Below are 20,742 nucleotides of genomic sequence, written 5' to 3' on the forward strand. Positions count from 1 at the left end.
TTGATTACCTGAGATATTGAGTTCATTGTTCAAAATATTTTTCTGTAACCTTAGTCAACCATGATTAAGCTTTTAGGTTTTTACCTCAATCACTAGGTACTAGGTGACACAACTAGATGACATGACTCCTGACCTATTATTCCCTTCTAACTTTAAAGCATACCTATAATTATTTCATTAACCTTTAACTTTAAAGCATATTTATGATTTTTGGTAAGCTTCTTACTTCTAAACTAAAATCCCAGTAAAACACACTTAAAGTAGTAAAAGTCTATTATTTCAAAGTCTACTACTCTGAAGTGCCTCTAAAATGTATCTATGTTAATTTTAAATTATTCTATTTTTAATTTACAAGGTAATTTCCTTTTTCCATATAACCTATTTAGCTGCTTTCTTAAAGAACTTCCTAGATCCTTGGTCAAAGCTCGCCAATTCTTTTTTTTTTTTTTTTAAGAGAGAGAGAGAGAGAAAGAATTTTTTTTAATATTTATTTTTTAGTTTTCGGCGGACACAACATCTTTGTTTGTATGTGGTGCTGAGGATCGAACCCGGGCCGCACGCATGCCAGGTGAGCACGCTACCGCTTGAGCCACATCCCCAGCCCAGAGCTCACCAATTCTTATGTCTTTGAAATCTTTAACTAAAGGGCAGGCTTTACCCATTTGTCATTTATATTAACTCAACCCATTTGTCATTTATATTAACTATGTGTTTTCCATTTTCATCATAAGTTTCTGTGTAAGGCAAAGGAGGGTCTATTGGTTAGGGGAATGTATTTTTATTAGCCTCTTGTCCTCAAAGGGGATACCATAAGCTACATAAGTGGTCCTTATACTGTTGGTACAGCAATTGTTTTTCTGTAGCTAGGCTGTTGTACAGGTTGTGGTTTTAAGATGGGGTTGGGGGTGCTAGTGTAAATTGTTAACCTGGGATAAATATTTCTTGTTGTTTAGGCTTGAGGAATAACACTATTGTTTGTATCCTGAGAGATATTGAAATGCACTTCATGGCATGTCTCAATTGTATCCTTAGTCTCATTCTAGGAATTTTCCTGCAATCTCAGGCAATATGTACTTTTATTATTGACTGACATATGCCCTATTATCCATATCATGAGTATCATAAACAAAACACTTTAACATTCCTAATGGTTCCAATTTCCAGATGGTGCGGCCCTGCCGCAGCATCCCCCACGCTGTGACCCTGTCAGACAGCGGGTGCAGGATCACCTTCAACACTTAAAAAAATTACTTCTTGATATTAAATCCCAGATAGACTCCAATACAGTAATACTGGGTGATTGCCACACTATTTTCATCAATAGATACTTCATCCAAACATAAAACCAATAAATATATTTCTGACCTAAATATACTATAAATCAAAAAGACCTAACAGGTATTTACAGAATATTTCATCCAAAAACAGCTTAATTCACTTTATTTTCAGCAGTTCATGGAAACTTTTCTAAAATAGATTAATTCTAGGTCACAATGTAAGTCTTAGCAAAAAAAACAAAAAAAAAATTGATTAACCCCATGCATTCTAACAGATCATAATGGATGAAACTAGAAATCAACAGCAAGAAATATTATAGAAGCCACATAAACATGGAGATTGAACAATATTATTATTTTTTTGCCAGAAGTTATTAACAAAGTTTATTTCTCTTTAAAGATACAGAATAATACCAGCAGCTTACAGATGCTTAAGTTCAGTGACCCTTAATGTAGTTCCACTTGTCATAAAGACCAATCTCATCAAAATTGTAGCATATTCACCATATCTAATTATTTTTGATTTAGGAACAAGAGGTTGCAACATCTGGAAAGAGAAGGACAACAAACAGCAGAGAGTACAAACTGCAGTAGTGGGGACTACCAAGGAGCTGACCCTGAAAGCAACCAATATGAAGCCACTGCAGACCCTGCCAGAGGAAGCTGAACATAGAAAACTAAGTCAGGGACACATCCAAGGGACAAGAATTCCCAAGAATTCAAACTAAAAGCCCTGGGTGGTCTAGGTAAAGCAGAATGGCTGAGAAGGGTCATTTCAGGGGCTCCTTACATAGTTCAATCTATCTGGAGTCACAATCACTGTGTGAGTTATAAAACCCAGGGCTCCCTTTTCCAGAAAATTGTATTCATAATTTTGTATATAATTTCAGAATGCTTATAGAAACCATGAAACTCATCATCAGTTTCTTGTGGGAAGAGAGGTACAAGGAAGGCTCTCCTTTAAATAATGCTGTCCCATGACATTAGACACAGGTCTGCTTTAGTAGGCCTTCTGTCTAGGTGAGTCTGTTCCTTGCAGGAATGCTATTATAGATCTATTTAAAACTTTATTTTTGTCAGATAATATGTAGCATTTTTCCTGAGGAAAGATTAGCTATGTTCAAAATGATATGATTCAATAGGCTGTTGGTGTGATAGATTAAAGTCTTGGGATATATCAATGACTTTTTAAAAATTTAAATCCAAATGATTCTTGGATTTAAATCCAGTGATTTTTGATCCTTAAAATTTTTAAAATATTTAAAAATATTTTTTTTAGTTGTAGATGTACACAATAGCTTTATTTTTATTTTTATGTGGTGCTGAGGTTTGAATCCAGTGCCTCATGTGTGCAAGGCAAGTGCTCTACCACTGCGCTACAACCCCAGCCCTTGATCCTTAGAATTTTAGCATGAGACTCAGGATTTTTCTTTCTATTTTTCTCTTTAACAGAAAATCAAAGGATTATGATGGTAAATACCTAACGAAGAGTTATAAAGAGTGGCTGACAAGACCTTCTTCAATGGAAGGTAGAACACAGGCTGCAGGTGAGAATCAAGTAAGCAGCAGCATCTTCACCCCATTAAGACTTCCCTGCAGATGAGCAGCAGGAAGGCACCACTCATAAGGGGCACAGGAGCCAGTGGCTCTGTCTGGTGGCACTGCTTGAGAATGCCACTTCCACAGAGGCTACTTTGGAAGACCCATAGTAGACCTGCTTTGGGCAAATGTCTCCACAGCATCTCTGCTGTCTTTTCATAAAACCTACAGTTGTACATGGGGAACATTGACCTCTTTTTAATAGCAATAAAATGAATTCTCTGTTTCCAAATCTTTCCCTTTATTATCATAATTAGACTTTACTTGGAAAGCTAGTAGTAAAAACTGTTCAGACAGCATCATCACATTATTACTTTTAGGCAAAGGAGGATGGGGGACTCTCAAGTTAAAATGGGACTGAAAGAGACAGATTCCAGTTCCCAAGAAGGCTGGCCTCTACAGTCAGCACTAAAAGCAGGATTAATGTGTAGTTATTAAGAAAATCATATGGTGACTTTATTCTCCTTGCTACTTAAAAAAGAGTGATGTGATAGCAGTGAAGGCCAACATCATACAGGGAAGACCAAGTCCACACTTTGTCCTGAATCAACTGCTACTACATGAGTCTTCTTGGTCAAGGCAGNCCCTCCCTAGGGCAGAGACCCCCTCTAATATTATTTTTAATAAGGAATGCATCATAGAAGAAATGAGATAAGAAGAAATTCTTAAAAACAAATGAGAACAGAGATACAACATATCAAAATCTCTGGAACAGTATGAAGGCAGTTCTAAGAGGAAAATTTATAGCACTGAGATGCCTACATTTAAAAAAATAGAAAGTTCCCAACTAAATAATCTAATGTTACACCTCAAGGTCTTAGAAAAGGAAGAACAAAGTAATGCTGAAATGAGAAGATAGCAAATAATTAAAATCAGAGTCAAAATTAATGAAATTAAGAATACAAAAAGAGTTTTTTCAAAGAGTTGTTTGTTTACAGAGATATGAAAAATTGTGCTCTGTATGTGTAATAAGAATTGTAATGAATTCTGCTGTCATATATAAATTTTTAAAAATTTATACTCCAATAAACTGGAAAATCTAGAAGACAATGACAAATTTCTATACACATATGACCTGCTCGTTGAACAAAGAAGATATAGAAAACTTAAACAGAGCAATAGCAAGCAATGAAATTGAAACTGCAACTAAAAGCCTTCCAACAAAGAGTAGTCCAGGACAGGATGGATTCTCAGCTGAGTTCTACCAGATCTTTAATGAAGAACTAACAGCAGTCTTCCTCAAATTATTCCATGAAATTGAAAGGGAGGAAACAATACATTCTATACATTCTACGAAATACATTCTACAAAATACATTCTACAAAATAAATACATTCTATGAAACCAGTATAACCTTGATACCAAAACTAAACAGATACATCAGGGAAAGTAAACTACAGACTAATTTACCTGGTAGATAGATGCAAAAATCCTTAATAAATTATTAGCAAACTGCATTAAAAACATATAAAGGAGATAATACACCATGATCAAGTGGCTTTCATTCCAGGATTGCAAGAGTGGTTCAACATATCAATAAATGTAATTCAACAAATAAACAGAATTAAAGACAAAAATCATTTGATCATCTCAATAGATGCAGAAAAGGTCTTTGATTAAAAAAAATTCAGCACCCATTTATGTTAAAAATGCTGGAGAAACTAAGGGTAGAAGGAACTTACTCAACATTATGAAGTATACATATGACAAAACCAAAGCCAACATCATATTGAACAGAGAAAAGCTGAAAGCATTTCATTCAAAACAGGAACAAGACAAGGATGCCCACTCCTACCACTTCTATTCAATATAGTTCTTGAAACTCTAGCAAGAGTAATCAGGCAAGAGAAGAAAATTAAAGGGATACAAATAGAAAAAGAAAAAGTCAAATTATCTTTGTTTGCTGATGACATGATCCCATATCTAGAAGATCCAAAATACTCCACCAGAAGACTTCTAGAGCTGATGATAAATTCAACAAAGTAACAGGTTACAAGATCAACATTCATAAATCAATAACTTTCCTGTACTTCAACAGTGATTCTGCAGAGAAAGAAATCAGGAAAACTATACCATTCACAATAACATTAAAAACACACACACACACAAAATACTTGGCAATTAATATAACCAAGGAGATAAAAGATCTCTACAATGAAAACTATAGAACCCTAAAGAAAGAAACTGGGGCTGGGGTTGTGGCTCAGTGGTAGAGCACTTGCCTAGCGCATGTGAGGCACTGGGTTCGATCCTAATCACCACATTAAAAAATAAATAAATAAAATAAAGTTATTACATCCATCTACAACTAAAAATATTTTTAAAAGAAAGAAAAATTGAAGACATGTACATACCACAAGAAGAAGATCTTAATTAGAAAAAGTTACATTCCATGTATTTATAATATGTCAAAATACATTCTACTGTCATGTATATCTAAACTGAACAATAACAAAAAGAAAAAAAGAAAGACATTGAAGACAACTTTATAAGATGAAAAAACTTCCCATGTTCTTGAATAGACAGAATTAGAATTGTCAAAAACGTCATACTACTAAAAACACTATATAGATTCAATGGAATCTCCATTAAAATATTCATCATATTCTTCACAGAACTAGAAAAAACAGTCCTAAAATTCATATGGAACAATAAAAGGCCTAGAATATCCAAAGTAAGCCTGAACAAGAAGAGTAATGCTGGAGGTATCTGTATCTGATCTCAAATTATACTACAGAACTATAGTAACAAAAACAGCATGGTATTGGCATCAAAATACACACAAAGATCATCAGAAAATAATGGAAGACACAGAGGCAAACCCACATGGTTATAATTATCTGGTACTTCAAAAGTTGCCAAAAATATATGTTGGAGAAAAGACAGCCTTTTTAACAAATTGTACTGGGAAAACTGGATACCTATATGTAGAAAAACGAAACTAGATCTCTATCTCCCACCCTGAACAAAAGTCAAATCAATTTCTTAGGAATTAGCCCAGGAAGAAAACATAGGGTCAACACTCCAACATATTGGTAGAGGCAATGACTTTCTTAACAAGGTCCCTAATGCTCAAGAAATAAAACCAAGAATCAATCAGTGATTGATTCAATCATTAAAAATCTTCCACACAGCAAAGGAAATGACATAAGAGCTTGAAGAGAGAGCCTACAGAATAAATATTTTTTTAAAAAGGAAAACTACATTGAATGCTGGCAAGGACGAGAGGAAAAAGGTACACTGGTTTATTATTTATTGGACTGCAGATTAGTACAACCCCTGTGGAAAGCAGTATGGAGATTCCTCAAAAAACGAGGTATGGAACCACCATATGGCCCAGCTATCCCACTCCTCAACATTTATCCAAAATAATAAAATCAGCACACTATAGTGATACAACCATATCAATGTTTATAGCAGCTCAACTCACATAATCAAGTTATAGAACCAGCCCAGGTGCCCTTCAATAGATTAATGGAATAAGAAAATGTGGTACATATACACAAATGGAGTCTTACTCAGCCATGAAAAGAATGAAATTGTAGTATTTGCGGTTAAATGGATGAAAATGGAGAATATCATGTTTTGTGAAATGAGCCACACTCAAAAAGTTAAGTCAAATGTTTTCTCACATATGTGGAAGCTTGAGCAAAGGAAGGGGGGAGAAAGGAAGGGAAGTCGGATATCATGTGGATAGAGATCAGTGGAGTGAAAGGAGATTGAAGGGGAGGGAGAAGGAATGGGAAAGGGGGGAAGTGCAGAATGAATTTGACAAAATTACACTATGTGCATGTATACATATACCACAGTGAATTTCACTTTTAGATATATCTATAAAGCACCAATTAAAAATAAATTGATAGCACTGGGTTCATTCCCCAGCACCACACAAAAAAACTGAACAAACAAAATAAAGGTATTCTGTCCATCTACAACTCAAGATATTTTTTAAAATAAAAATAAGAGTCCAGGGTTGTGGCTTAGTGGTAGAGCGCATGAGGCACTGAGTTCAATCCCCAGCACCACATAAAAATAAAAATAAATAAAAGAAAGGTATTGTGTCCATCTACAACTAAAATATATATTTAAAAATAAAATAATAAGTAAATAGATAGAGCTGAGATTCTGGCTCAATGATGCTTACCTAGCACGTGTGAGGCACTGGGCTTGATCCTCAGCAGCACATTATAAATAAATAAATTTATAAAAAATAAATAGATAAATAGATGGAAGGAAAACTAGTAGAGTTAGAGGAAGGGGAATAGAGGGAGGAAGGAGTGGAGGAAAGAAGGGATACTGGGGGACTAAAATGGAACAAATTAAATTTCATACATGGATGATTATGTCAAAATGAACCCAACTGTTATATATAATTACAATGCACTAATAAAAGCATAAAAGAGATCACAGGTCATTGTGAAACAGTAGTCATTCACTCCACCAACTCACAACTCAGGTCATGAGAAAGACAAAGGACCCCAGAAAGGAGGTCAGTGGCTTCTTTCCTATCTTCCTCAAGGGGTCTTGGAATTGCAAAAGAATGAAGTAGTAGAAGCAAAGGAAAGACTGGGTTTGAGAGGAGCCAACTTGGGGAGATTTTTAAGTTTCCCAAAGAGATTAATGAGTCTCATATATTATCTTTGGGAAAATCATGTCAACAAGAAAGGAAGCTCACAGAGGGGCCAAGCAGGGGTTGGAGCACAAAGAGTTTCAGTCAACAGAGAAGTTTTCATGGGGAAAATAAGATCCAATAGAGAGAACAAATAGGCCTTTCAATGAAAGCTGGAATATCATCTTTAATTAAGCTGAATGCTGACCCCAGAATTCTTTAATAAAACAAAACAAAACAAGGAGGGCCGAGGTGCTCAATGTTAGAGCACTTACTTAGCATGTGCGAGGGCCTGGGTTCCATCCCCAGCACCACAAACAAACAATACAAGGAAACCTTCAAATCATTCCTTTGGAGCTCCTTTTCTTTCCATTTCATCTCTTTCCAAACCAATAGTACCCAACAAGTGACTCAAAATCAAAACCAATAAGCCTTTTATGGCTTAACCAAGAACAAAGGAGGTGTTTCCAGGGGTGCACCAAGAGCCACTCCTAAGGCAACTGAGGAAGCCCCAGCAGCACTGCGAGAGTGACCACCCAGGTCCTGGAAGTTTTGCTTGCCCTGGACACTTGTATTAAAAACAAAACAAAATAAGCAAAACACTTGGTTATTGCAAAGTCATTCTTGTTTGACTTGGCATTTCTTTAATCAGTCAATTTCATATGTTTATTGATGGTTTTTTCCTTTGTAAACTGAATCTTCCAGCCTTGCTTATTTTTCCATTGAGTAATTTTTTAAATTTTCCAAAGCTTTAATAAGAGATTAATTCTCCTCACAGAAGACCAAAATGTCATTACAAAATGGCCACTCTGTTAACCAAACCTACCATGTAACCATAAAAGTGGAAACTCCCCCACTTACTTTCTCTAGGAAAGTGAAAAGTCACTTGCTAATATTAAATATTATTATTAAATAGCTACTAGTGCCAGGGACCTTATGGAATTAATTTTCAAAAGGCAAAGTTGATTTTCAACAAAATCTTCACATTTTGCAATTCTACACTGTCCATTCATTAGTTTACTTATTTTATGCCTTTTCTTATACTATTATTTCAAACGTTTCTGGCTCTGGGAAAACACATTCCTGTTTATAAAACTAGGGTCTATACACCATTTTACATTGGAAATTATCAAACATTGGGAGAACAACCACAAAAAGATGGTGTTTAATTTCACTTCTCGGATGGGAAGGGAGTTGGATATTGCTATATGAATTTTATATTGTTTGATTTACCAGGTGCAAATTATAACCTTGAAAAAGGCGTGGAACTTATAAATAAGGTCTTAACAGGGGAAAGCTTTATCCAACCTTTGCTCAAGCGGGAACTTACTTGTTTTAGTTCTTGTATTTAGTCCTGAAATCCCCAGTCATTGTTTTCCTTAATATAGCATGTAACTAGTTAATACTTGTAACTAGATACTAGAATTAGTATCATGTCTTTTGGTTCATAAAATTAAATAAGGGGCAATTTGAGTTTACAAGAGTACAACCACCTGTTTTTCAAGGACAATAGTAGTTAGTATGCAAGGATTGGGGTCTCCCCTGAAATCCCCAAAGTCTAGAAAAGAAACTGGAAATACTAGAAATCTCTCTCCAGCTGCCTGCCTCAATGAGAATTGCCATCCACAAATAAGATAGTTATTTATAAGAACATCATATCCTTAAAGTATGTTAAAAAATGGCTTGAGGGCTGGGGTTATAGCTCAGTGGTAGAGTGCTTGCCTAACATGTGTGAGGCCCTGAGTTTGAATCTCAGCACCACATATAAATAAATAAATAAATGTCCATTGACAACTAAAAAAAAAAATATATATATATACACACACACACACACACACACACAATATCTATGTTTAAAAAATGGTTTGAGAGGTTGAGTTTGTGGCTCAGTGGTAGAGCACTTGCCTCACATGTGTGAGGCTCTGGGTTCGATCCTCAGCACCACATAAAAATAAATAAATAAAATAAAGGTATAAAAAATACAATAACAAAAAATTATTTAAAAAAGAAACTGGTTTGACAAGTGACTGAGGATGGAGCAAGAATGATGACTCAACAAGCAGTCATCATTCAGTATGCATGGGGGTTTGTTTCCAGGACTTCTGCAAATGCCAAAATCTGTGGTTGCTCTAGCCCCTTATTCAAAATGGCATAGTATTTTTTAAATATATATTTTTTAGTTATAGATAGACACAATACATTTGTTTATTTATTTTTATGTGGTGTTGAGGTTCGAACCCAGTGCCTCATATGTGAGAGGCAACCGCTCTACCACTGAGCCACAACCCCAGCCCCAATATGGCATAGTATTTGCATATAACCTATACACATCCTCCTATATATTTTAAGTCACCTCTAATTAATATTTTATTTGATGTTGTAACTAGATACTAGGATTAGTATCATGTTTTTTGGTTCATAAAATGAAATAAGGGGCAATTTGAGTTTACAAGAGTACAACCACCTGTTTTTCAAGGACAATACTAGTTAGTATGCAAGGATTGGATACATAAAAAGTATGTATAAAAATACATGTTTAACTAATTATTCTAATTACTAGGCAATTAAGCATTTATTTATGGACTCCACAACCATGGATTCAACCCACCATGGAACAGAAATATCCAGGGAAAAAATCGTGGCTCCGACTGTACAGGTATAGACCTTTTTCAAGTCATTATTTCTGAAACAATACAACATAACAGCTATTTACATAGCATTTACATTGCATTATCTATTGAGTAATTAATCCTTTTCTATTATTATTTTACTGGTGCAGTATAATTATACATAATAGTGGGATTCATTATGCCATATTCATAAATGCATATAACATAATTTGATCTATGACCCACCTATCCCACTCCTTGGTTTTTATCCAAAAGAGCTATTGAATAATTTAAATGCCTTGTTTTCCATGGGATCCATCAGTACCCAGAAGCCCTCTAATTGAAAGAGCATTTTGTAATGATTGTTGTTAAATGAAGTTTTAAGTGTGCATGTGGATGTCCTTGAGCAAGGTACTTATGAACAAAAAAGTCTTTTCTGGGGCTACTTTAATTATTAATTATTGATTTGTTAAGGTTGTAATTTAAAATGTAATTTTTATTTGGTAATTTTTTTTTTCATTTTATAGATCTTATTTTGCTTATAAAACTTAGCAGATTTCACCAGTTTCTTAAGGGGAATATCAATTAATATTTCATTCTGTTAATTAAACTCCCTTGAAAAATTTAAAATGCTCATAAATCTAAGATATTTGATTTTCTTTTAAAGTATATTAATTGTATGGCTGATAAGCCTTAAGTATGTCTTATATTTTATTTATTTAATTATTCTGAGGTACTGGGGATTGAATTAAATAAGCCTTTACATCAAATGATACAGTATATAAATATGACAAAGCCAAGTTATCTTAAACTTTCTAAAATGGTTGATGAACAATTTTCTTTTATCTTAACATCACAAATGTAATCACATTCTCATTATCACATTTAAAATTGGAATAAATGGATCAAAGTCTATTTCACAAAGCCAAGTTCTACATTTAGTAGATAGCTATAGATTATTCCAAATTTTAATTTAAAATAATAACAACTCAGGGTTTGGTTTACTTTACCATCTCTAAAGTCTATTCTATATCTCCTCAGACTCACTAAGGAGAGATATTTCATTCCAAGTCATTTGAAATTACCCTCTGGGTGGCTAGGGTTGCACAAGACCTGAGATGACCAACAGGTCATTTCTAGTTATGTTCGGAGCTGAGTTGTCTTCCAATTCTTTCTATCTGTAATGCTATAGTTCTTTTTTTTTCTCTCTCTCTCCTTTCACATTTTTAATTGGTGCATTATGTAATGCCACAATTCTTTTCTTTTAATTGTTTCATTTTTTATTTAAAATCTTTTTATTTTACCTGACAGTAGAATGTATTTTGACATATCATACATACATGGACACATAACTTCCTTTCTTGAGGTTGTACATGATATGGAGTTACACTGGTCATACATTCATATATGAACATAGGAAAGTTATGTTTGATTCATTCTACTGTCTTTCCTATTCCCATACCCGCTCCTTCCCCACTATTCCCACCTGTTCAATGAGGTGAACCTTCCTTTCTCCCTCCCCTCCTCCCATGTGAGTCAGCATTCACATACCAGAGAGAACATTTGGTCTTTGGTTTTTTGGGATTGACTTATTTCCCTTAGTATGATAGTCTTCAGTTCCATCCATTTACTGGCAAATACCATAATTTCATTCTTGTTTATGGCTGAGTAACATTCCATTCTGTACATGTGTACCACATTTTCTTTATGCATTCATCTGTTGAAGGGCACCTAGGTTGGTTTTATAGCTTAGCTATTGTGAAATGAGCCATTATGAATATTGTTGTGGCTGCGTCACTGTAGTATGCTGATTTTAAGTTCTTTGGGTATATGCCGAGGAGTGGGATAACTGGGTCAAATGGAAGTTCCGTTCCAAGTTTTCTGAGCAATCTCCACACTGCTTTTCAGAGTGGTTGTACAAATTTGCAGTCCCAGCAGCAATGTATGAGTGTACTTTTCCCCAACACCCTTGTCAACACTTATTGTTACTTGTATTCTTAATAACTGCCATTCTGACTGGAGTGAGATGAAATCTTAGAATAGTTTTAATTTGCATTTCTCTAATTGTTAGTGATGTTGAACATTTTTTCATATATTTGTTGACCATTCGTATTTCTTCTTCTGTGAAGTGTCTGTTCAGTTCCTTTGCCCAATTATTGATTTGTTTTTTTTTTTTGTTGTTGTTGTTGTTTCGTTTGTTTGTTTGTTTTGGTGTTAAGTTTTTTTAGTTCTTTATATATCCTGGAGATTAATTCTCTAATCTCGGGTACAAATGGCAAAGATTTTCTCCGATTCTATAGATTTTCTCTCTTCATGTTCTAGATTATTTCCTTTGCTGTGAAGAAGTTTTGGCTTTGAAAAAATCCAATTTATTGATTTTTTTTGGTAGTGGGTACTGGGGATTGAACTCAGGGGCACTTAGCCACTGAGCCACATCCCCAGCTCTTTTTTGTATTTTATTTAGAAACAGAGTCTCACTGAATTGCTTAGTACCTTGCTTTTGCTGGGGCTGGCTTTGAACTCATAATCCTCCTGCCTCAGCCTCCTGAGCCACTAGGATTACAGGTGTGCACCACCAGGCCCGGCTCCATTTATTGATTCTTGATTTTACTTCTTGCACTTTAGGAGTCTTATTGAGGAATTCAATTCCTAGGCTGACATGATGGAGATTTGGGGCTACTTTTTCTTTTAGTAGGCACGGGAACTCTGGTATAATGCCTAGGTCCTTGGTCCACTTTGAGTTGAGTTTTGTGCAGTATGAGAGATTGGGGTCTAACTTCATTCTATTACATATGGATTTCCAGTTTTCCCAGCACCATTTGTTGAAGAGACTATATTTTCCCTAAAGTGTGTTAGTAGCACCTTTGTCTAGTATGAGATAATTATATTTATGTGGATTTGTCTTTGTGTCTTCTATTCTATATCATTGGGCTTCATGTCTGTTTTATTGCCAATACCATCACAATTCTTATATTCAAATGACATCCGTCTAGATTCTCTTCAGTCTATGTTTGATTCCAGGGCCAAAGCTCTAAAGTCATTCTAGTGACAATTGATTTTTAAAATCTTATTTTGGCCAATGCAAATAAAGTAAAATAAGCACAAATCTCTAAAGTTACTTGAATAAATAAATAATCACTGGCAATTAAGAAGGCTTACTTCAATCATAAGGTTTTTCCTTTCTCTCTCCCTTTTCTGCAAACCACCACAATCACACATTATCACTTCACTTACAAATGTTGCATCACATTTTGGTATGTATAGGAAGATTTATAGCTATAGACATCAAGGTTGAATTTTCTCACAATTAGGGGACAAATATAGAAGCCTCTTTTAATGTCTTTGTGCCAGATAAAGGGGATCACATACAATCCAGCTGCCCCTGCATGGGAGTCCGTGCCCACTAATTCTCACATCAGAGTGAAGCCTGCAGTTTCCATCCAAGTAGTAGATGCAAAAGGCAACCGTTGACATTGAGTAAGGAAATGAGCTCAGAATTTGGGAATATGATTAAAAATAACATCACTTGAATGTGAGGTGAGTCATCTTAGAAGTAACACTACCCAAGTGTCATGTTGCAAGTGTCATGTTGAAGTGCCATGAGACACTGAAGATTTTCATGGGGGAAAGGCAGTTCCCCAAGAAAGCAGGTCTGGAATGTCCTCGTGTACATCCATGCATGCACTCGGCACACTGCAGCAAGGATGGGTAGGGTAGCCTACGAGAGGGTTGCCGGGAGAAGGGCTATATGCCAGAGGTTTACTGTCCTGCTAGGGGAAACTGCTGCTGGCCATCAGATCCCATACTCCTAGAGTGAAGAGAGGACAACTTACTCAAGAAACTTGATGCAATACTATTTTAAAACACCTAATCCTTTCAACTCTAAACCTGTCCTCACCAAGCCACTGTCTTCAGATGAGGAACTGAGTAAAAGGAGAATTGGGTTGCAGCCTGGCCAGTCAGCTCCAGAGACATGCACTGAACCACTGTGTTATTCTGCTCCCTTCTCTCAGGTCTGTGGCTACAAGACAAAGTGGACTCAGAGCCTGAAGTCCACCAAACAACTCTGGTGCAAATATTTTTTCATCTGTTTGTCTTATGTTTTCCCTTCATCAGATTAATGTAAGAGAAAAAATTATGGCTTTCTTGACCCAAATTGAACTCAGAGTATATGGTATTTAATTTTTTCTTACTGATATTATAAAACTGGGAGAAATCAACGAGAGGGTCACCAGGCAACTGCACTGCCCCAGTCTGTATGCTGAAGCCATCCCAAGGATAACTGGGTCACTCTCTGTCATATTAGCCAAAGTTGAGGCCTATAAACTCTTGTAGTATGTATATAATAAGAATTAAATTTGGAAATTCCCAATTAGCCCATAGTGTATCACTTTGAAAACATATTACTGGCCTTGGCACTTTTCCTCTCTTTCCAACACTTTCGGGGTTTCAAGGATTAAAGTCAATGAGTTTGGTGTTGGTTTGTTAATAAGAAAGAAATGAAGGGGGAGACTTATTGAGGCAATCAAAACCCCATGTTGCTTTTTCTTATGTTAGAGTAAGCATAATCTGTAACAGAATTAGAGAATGGGGTCTGTCTTGTCTCTATGTTTTTAGCACCTAACACAGCTCCTGGCACGTAGTAGGTGCCAGCATGTGCATGTTCCATTCAATTGAATCTTGAGATGAAATAGAGATGTGCTAGAGTAAGCATTTGGGAGGAAATATTCTTAGCTGAAATTTTTTTTTTTAGAGAATTTTAATATTTATTTTTTAGTTTTCGGCAGACATAACATCTTTGTTTGTATGTGGTGCTGAGGATCGAACCCGGGCCGCGCACATGCCAGGCGAGCGTGCTACCGCTTGAGCCACATCCCCAGCCCTCTTAGCTGAAATCTTAACAGCAATTAAGATTGCTTTGGGTGGTGAGGCACTTGTGGGATTTATTTTCTTCCTTATACTTTGGCTATTTCTCCCAAACCATAGCTTTCAGTGTTGCAACAGAAGACTACTTGCAGAAATATGAGAGCCCTTCTCTCCTTCTCATTGCTTTTAAATGATGGTTTTAATTTTTGCAAACATCATATGGGCCCACTGACAACCAAATACAATCATGTTGGTATGGTCTTTCCATCACTGATGGACCACATATATGATGGCGGGCCCATAACATTATATCACCTAGAGATGCTGTAGCCTCCTAGTTTGTGTAAGGACCCTCTTTGATCTTGCACAACGATGAAATCTCTCACCAACACAATTCTCTGAATGTGTCCCTGTTGTAAAGTTACACATCTGTTGTTCTATAAGGATGCTTCCCCTCTCTCTCTATTTTCCACTGCACATAGGATTCTTTTAGCTGCTTCTTTTGGTATTTACCTCCATACATCTAAATAACATGCTTCTGTTGCTTGCTTTTGACTTGGGTATTGTTTTCCAATGGTTCTCACTATAGAAGATGAGATTTTAATCTGTTTCACCATCACTCGCACCCCACTCCTTCCAATACAGCCATTCTAACATTCGGACAGGTTGATACTCAGTGTTACATTGTGATAGCTATGTAAGTAATTAGTTTTCATTATCTGCACCACATTTTACTTTCTCTAGAGTTAATAACTGTCTTTTATTTATTTATTTGCTTAGTTTTGAATGTCCTTATCACCTACATTGAACTCCCTCTAAAGCTGCCATTATTTAATGCTGTCTTATCCTCCCTTTAGCACAAGAGTGCAAAGTGATGTGTATCTTTTCCCTTTTATTGGGAACCAAAATTTAAAAAGAAAGCATTGGTTCTTATAATAAGATCCTGGTAAACAAAGAAGAGTCTGGTAAATGAGTGATATTAACAGAGATTAGAAGAGTCTATTCATTCTTGCCTTTGCCAACACTTTGACCTCAAAAAAATAAAAAGAAGCACCTACTGCCTTGAAAATAAGGTAATATATTTTCTGAAATCCATGTCTCTTCCAGACCCAAGATATCAAGCCTCAGTAGAAAGGCTCACACATTGGGAGTTGGTTATTCAGTGCAAGAAATGGGAGGGAATGTGTTCCAGGAAATCTTGTAGAATTATAAGGATGCACCTATTAGTTTATGTCATTTGGGATTAAGTGATTATAGCTGCAAATTGATTGCATTAACCCTCAATGAACAAACCTAGCTCCAGCGAGTCAAAGATAGTAAGATCTTTTAGCCAGTTTGTCAAGGGTAAAGGAGCCTGTGTGACTTGTGGAATGAGCTAATGCCACGGGGAAGGATTCATGAGAGTCAATGGTTACAGTCAATTACTGCAAACATGACTGCAATAGAGATTAGAGTTAAGCGTTAGTGTAGAATCAGCATGGAAAACACAGGTAGGGAGAATGTGTGTGGGCAAGAATGTCAGGGTGTAACTACACAGAAATTTTGTCAAGGTCCAATCCTGCAGGATCAGCTGGATAAGCTCTGCACTGGCCCCAGCAGGAGGAGCCTATGCTTGAGGGACCCAGAGGATACAGAAACAGAAAAAGAACCACATCACTCATAGGAGACTACTAAGGCAAGTACTAGAGACAAGTGTTAAGTTTAAAAAAAAAAAGTGATGCAAAGGTGCAGCTGAGGAAGGCAGGGTCAGAGGCTGCCAGAGGAGGATGGACTCACAAGTAAGGAGCAGCTGAGAGAGGTACAGAAATAAGGCCCTGAATGATCAATTTCCTTTCATTCCTAGATACCTTGGAATAGCCACTTCGAAGAGCTACACGGGGTCAGTTAGCTGATGAGGACCAGTGAAGGAAAGTATGATTTCATAGGGGAGTTCTCATGGTTGAATAAACAGAGGTTTGATAAACAGCATCCACACAAGTGGAATAATCACTGAAGCTCAATAAAGCAATTTCAGAACCTGTTCAAAATGGAGTCCTTTTCTCTCTTTGGACAATGAGTTGGATCTTCACTCTACTGAGGTCAGGAAGAGGGTGCTTGTTTGTTTTCTTGCTTGTTTTGCCAGCTGTATATCTTCCTTCCAGAGAATGATACTGTGATTGTCACCCAGAGATGGATATGAGTGTTAGGACTCTGTCTTCTCATAGGAAGAGAATGAAAATGGTTTCAATTGTACAAAGGAAAGCTGCATCTTGTCATCAAAGGCATAAAGTTGTTTTGTTCCCATATGGAAGTTCAATATGTGTCAAAGGACTGGGTTGTAGAGTAGCTAAAGGGATGGACTAGACTGGTTATAAAGCTATTTTCTCTAGCTGCAAATACACCCTTCTTTGCTGTTTAATGCTGTTGTGCCTGCGACTGCAAACCACACTTCCCTTTTGCCAGCTCTCTCTCTTAGGATCTTCTGATAGGGCATCCACAGGGAGACTAGGAGGCTAACGGGGTGACGGATTTCCTTCCTTATGTTTGCTTTTCATTCCTGTCAGTGTCACCCAAACAACCATTCCTCAATCTGGAATCAAGAGCAAACTTGAGCCAGGTGGTATTTGTTCTCTATACAGAAACCTTACCCTGGTCAGCTCCCACCTCCTCCTCAGAGGTCTGAGTACCAGCTCGGCAGTGATGTCCTCCAAGCCCCTGAAGCTCCAGCACCATCCATTCTGTGCCGCATCCTCAGTGGCCTGAATTCCTGCTCCTTTGGGGTCTGTCTTTGGGACATGTAGATTAAAATAACCCAACAACTTTCTTTCCCATTCCTAGGAGTGGCACTTGCTTCTTGCAATTTCTACCTCTGTAAAACTCCAGTATTCCATTTTTTGTCTTTTTAGTTCTCCTAATCACTGGTTAACAATTTTTTTATATTAAATTATCTTTATTAGAATAACTAGTGTAAAGAAACTTTTTTTAGTTTGAATCCATCACATTTATTGCTTCTTAATTTTACTTCTTGCACTTTAGGAGTCTTGTTAAAGAAGCCAGGTCCTAAACCAACATGATGAAGATTTGGTCCTACTTTTTTTGTCTATCAGGCATAGGGTCTCTGTTCTAGTGCCTAAGTCTTTTACCCACTTTGAGTTGCTTTTGTGCAGAGTGAAAGATAGAGGTTTAATTTCATTTCGCTACATATGGATTTCCAGTTTCCCCAGCACCATTTGTTGAAGAGGCTATCTTTCCTCCAAAGTATGTTTTTGGCACTTTGTCTAGTATGAGATAACTGTATTTATGTGGGTTTGTCTCTGTGTCTTCTATTCTGTACCATTGGTCTACATGTCTATTTTGGTGCCAATATCATGCTGCTCTTGTTACTATTGCTCTGTATTATACCAAACAGACATTTCACAGACGAAGATATACACTCGATCAACAAACATACGAAAAAATGTTCATCATCTCTAGCAATTAGAGAAATGCATATCAAAACTACTCTAATATTTCATTTCACACCAGTGAGAATGGCAGTTATCAAGAATACAAGCACTAGGGCTGGTGTTGTGGCTCAGTGGTAGAGTGGCATGTGGGAGGCCCTGGGTTCGATCCTCAGCACCACATAAAAATAAATAAATAAAAATAAAGGCATTGTGTACAACTAAAAGAAATAAATATTTAAAAAATAATACAAGCAATAATAAGTGTTGGCGAGGATGTGGGGAAAAAGATACACTCATGCATTGATGGTGGGACTGCAAATTAGTGCAACCACTATGGAAAGCAATATGGAGATTTCTTAGAAAACTTGGAATGGAACCACCATTTAACCCAGCTATCCCACTCCTTGGTTTATACCCAAAGGACTTAAAATCCAGCATACTACAGTGATGCTGCCACATCGATGTTTGTAACAGCTCAATTCACAATAGCTAAACTATGGAACCAACCTAGGTGCCCTTCAACAGATGAATGGATAAAGACAATGGGGTACATATACACAATGGAATATTACTTAGCCTTAAAGAAGAATGAAATTATGGCATTTGCAGGTAAATGGATGGAACTAGAGAATATCATGCTAAGTGAAATAAGCCAATCCCAAAAATCCAAAGGCCAAATGTTTTCTCTGATAAGCAGATACTGGTCCGTAGTCGGGGAGGGGACAGAGAAGAATGAAGGAACTTTGGATTGTGCAGAGAGGTGTGAGGGGAGGGGTGGGGCTGTGGGGATGGGAAGGATGGTAAAATGAGACAGACATTATTACTCTATATACATGTATGATTACACTACCAGTGTGACTCTGCACCATGTACAGCCAAAGGAATAAGAAGTTGTGCTCCATTTGTGTAAAATGTGTCAAAATGCATTCTACTGTCATGTATAATTAATTAGAACACATTTAAAATTTTTTATAATAACTAGTTTGGTTTTCTGATTTTCTACTTGGACTCTGATACTTACACCTTGAATATTCTGACAATTCATTTAGAAAATTGAGCCTTTCCCCCAACTGAAAAATGCTTCTGTAATTTGAGTGTCCATATGTCCCAGATTCCCTGGAACAATTTTAGTTTCTGCTTGTTGTCCTGGCATACTTATTAATAGTGCTCTCCTTCTCATTCAAAAGCATTTCTATTTGGGCAATGAAATTACATGGCTGACTCAGATATAAGGAGTCACCATTGTTGATGGAACTGTGGGTTAAGGAGGTGAATCTACGTAGGCATTTTCTTCCTTAAATGTCTTGTCTTTGAACACAATGCTGTGTACCAAGATGTTAAATCTTTAGAGTTTCTCTGTGGCTCTCCATCCTGGCTGCACCAGAATACTGGGAATGCAAAACTTTGATTTACCACCTAGAATGACACAATGGGATTCAGCAAACCAAAAACTTGTTCTGGTGATATCAGCTACAATTTGAAAAATCTCTCCTTGATAGATGTTTATCACATTAGCCTGTATAATGCTAGTGAGTAGATATCTGGCCACTACTTCTGTTTTCAATCCCACAGCTCTGGGTAGATTGCTCTGACAGCTGACTTATTTGCACGTTATGTGGTCTGTGTCCTTGCTCTTTTCCCAGTGTTCCTGTTCCTTGAACTTCCCAATTATATGAACTAGTCCATTCTCTTTATTCCTAAGCCACTTTGATGTGTTGGATTTCTCACCAAGAGGGTCTGGGAGCAGCAACAACCCAGTAACTGTGAAAATACCTAACACCCAGATCCTGGCTACTAAATAACAATTCTCCCTCTATTAAAAGAAAACAGGATACTTAGAGGAATGACTGACTTTAGAGCTGATGCAGGGAAAATACAAGATGATCCAGGAATATATTTTTGTACCTGAAAATAAGGAAGTATTCAAAGACTGATAGGGACATAACAAGTTGGGTACAGAAATTTAATTGGAAAAAAGTTTCCACTAACTAAAAGGGTGGAAATTGGAAGATCAAAATAAATACAGAAATCAATAGATAATAACCAGTTGAATAAGACAGGAACACTTGAGTCCATGTTAATTTCCATGGACTGGATTGTGTTCTCCCAAAATTCATTGCTGAACTCTAATTTTCAATTTGAAGATAAGTATTTGGAAATAGGATATTTACAAGGTAAAGTCTGATCATAAAGGTGAGTCCTAATCCAATAGGATTGGTGGTCTTAAAGAAAATGAATGTGAAGTGCGCGTGGCTGCGGCGGCTGGTGTGGGGTTGAGTCAGTTGTGAGACCGGAGCTGCGGACCTAGCGCCGGCCGCCACCGGAGCCGCGACAGGGCGACAGGCGTCGAGGCCCAG

At 36.7% G+C, this 20,742-nt stretch overlaps 1 long non-coding RNA gene across 1 annotated transcript; it reads left to right on the forward strand.

Moving 5' to 3' along the window:
• Positions 1 to 1,617: 1,617 nt before the first annotated feature.
• On the forward strand, positions 1,618 to 3,108 carry LOC107139829. The gene is made up of 2 exons (XR_001503206.2): positions 1,618 to 2,023; positions 2,730 to 3,108. It is a non-coding gene; the product is annotated as an uncharacterized LOC107139829 (long non-coding RNA).
• The last annotated feature ends 17,634 nt before the right edge of the window (positions 3,109 to 20,742 follow it).

This window comes from Marmota marmota, unplaced genomic scaffold (genome assembly GCF_001458135.2).
Source record: "Marmota marmota marmota unplaced genomic scaffold, marMar, whole genome shotgun sequence".
Lineage (NCBI taxonomy): Eukaryota > Metazoa > Chordata > Mammalia > Rodentia > Sciuridae > Marmota > Marmota marmota.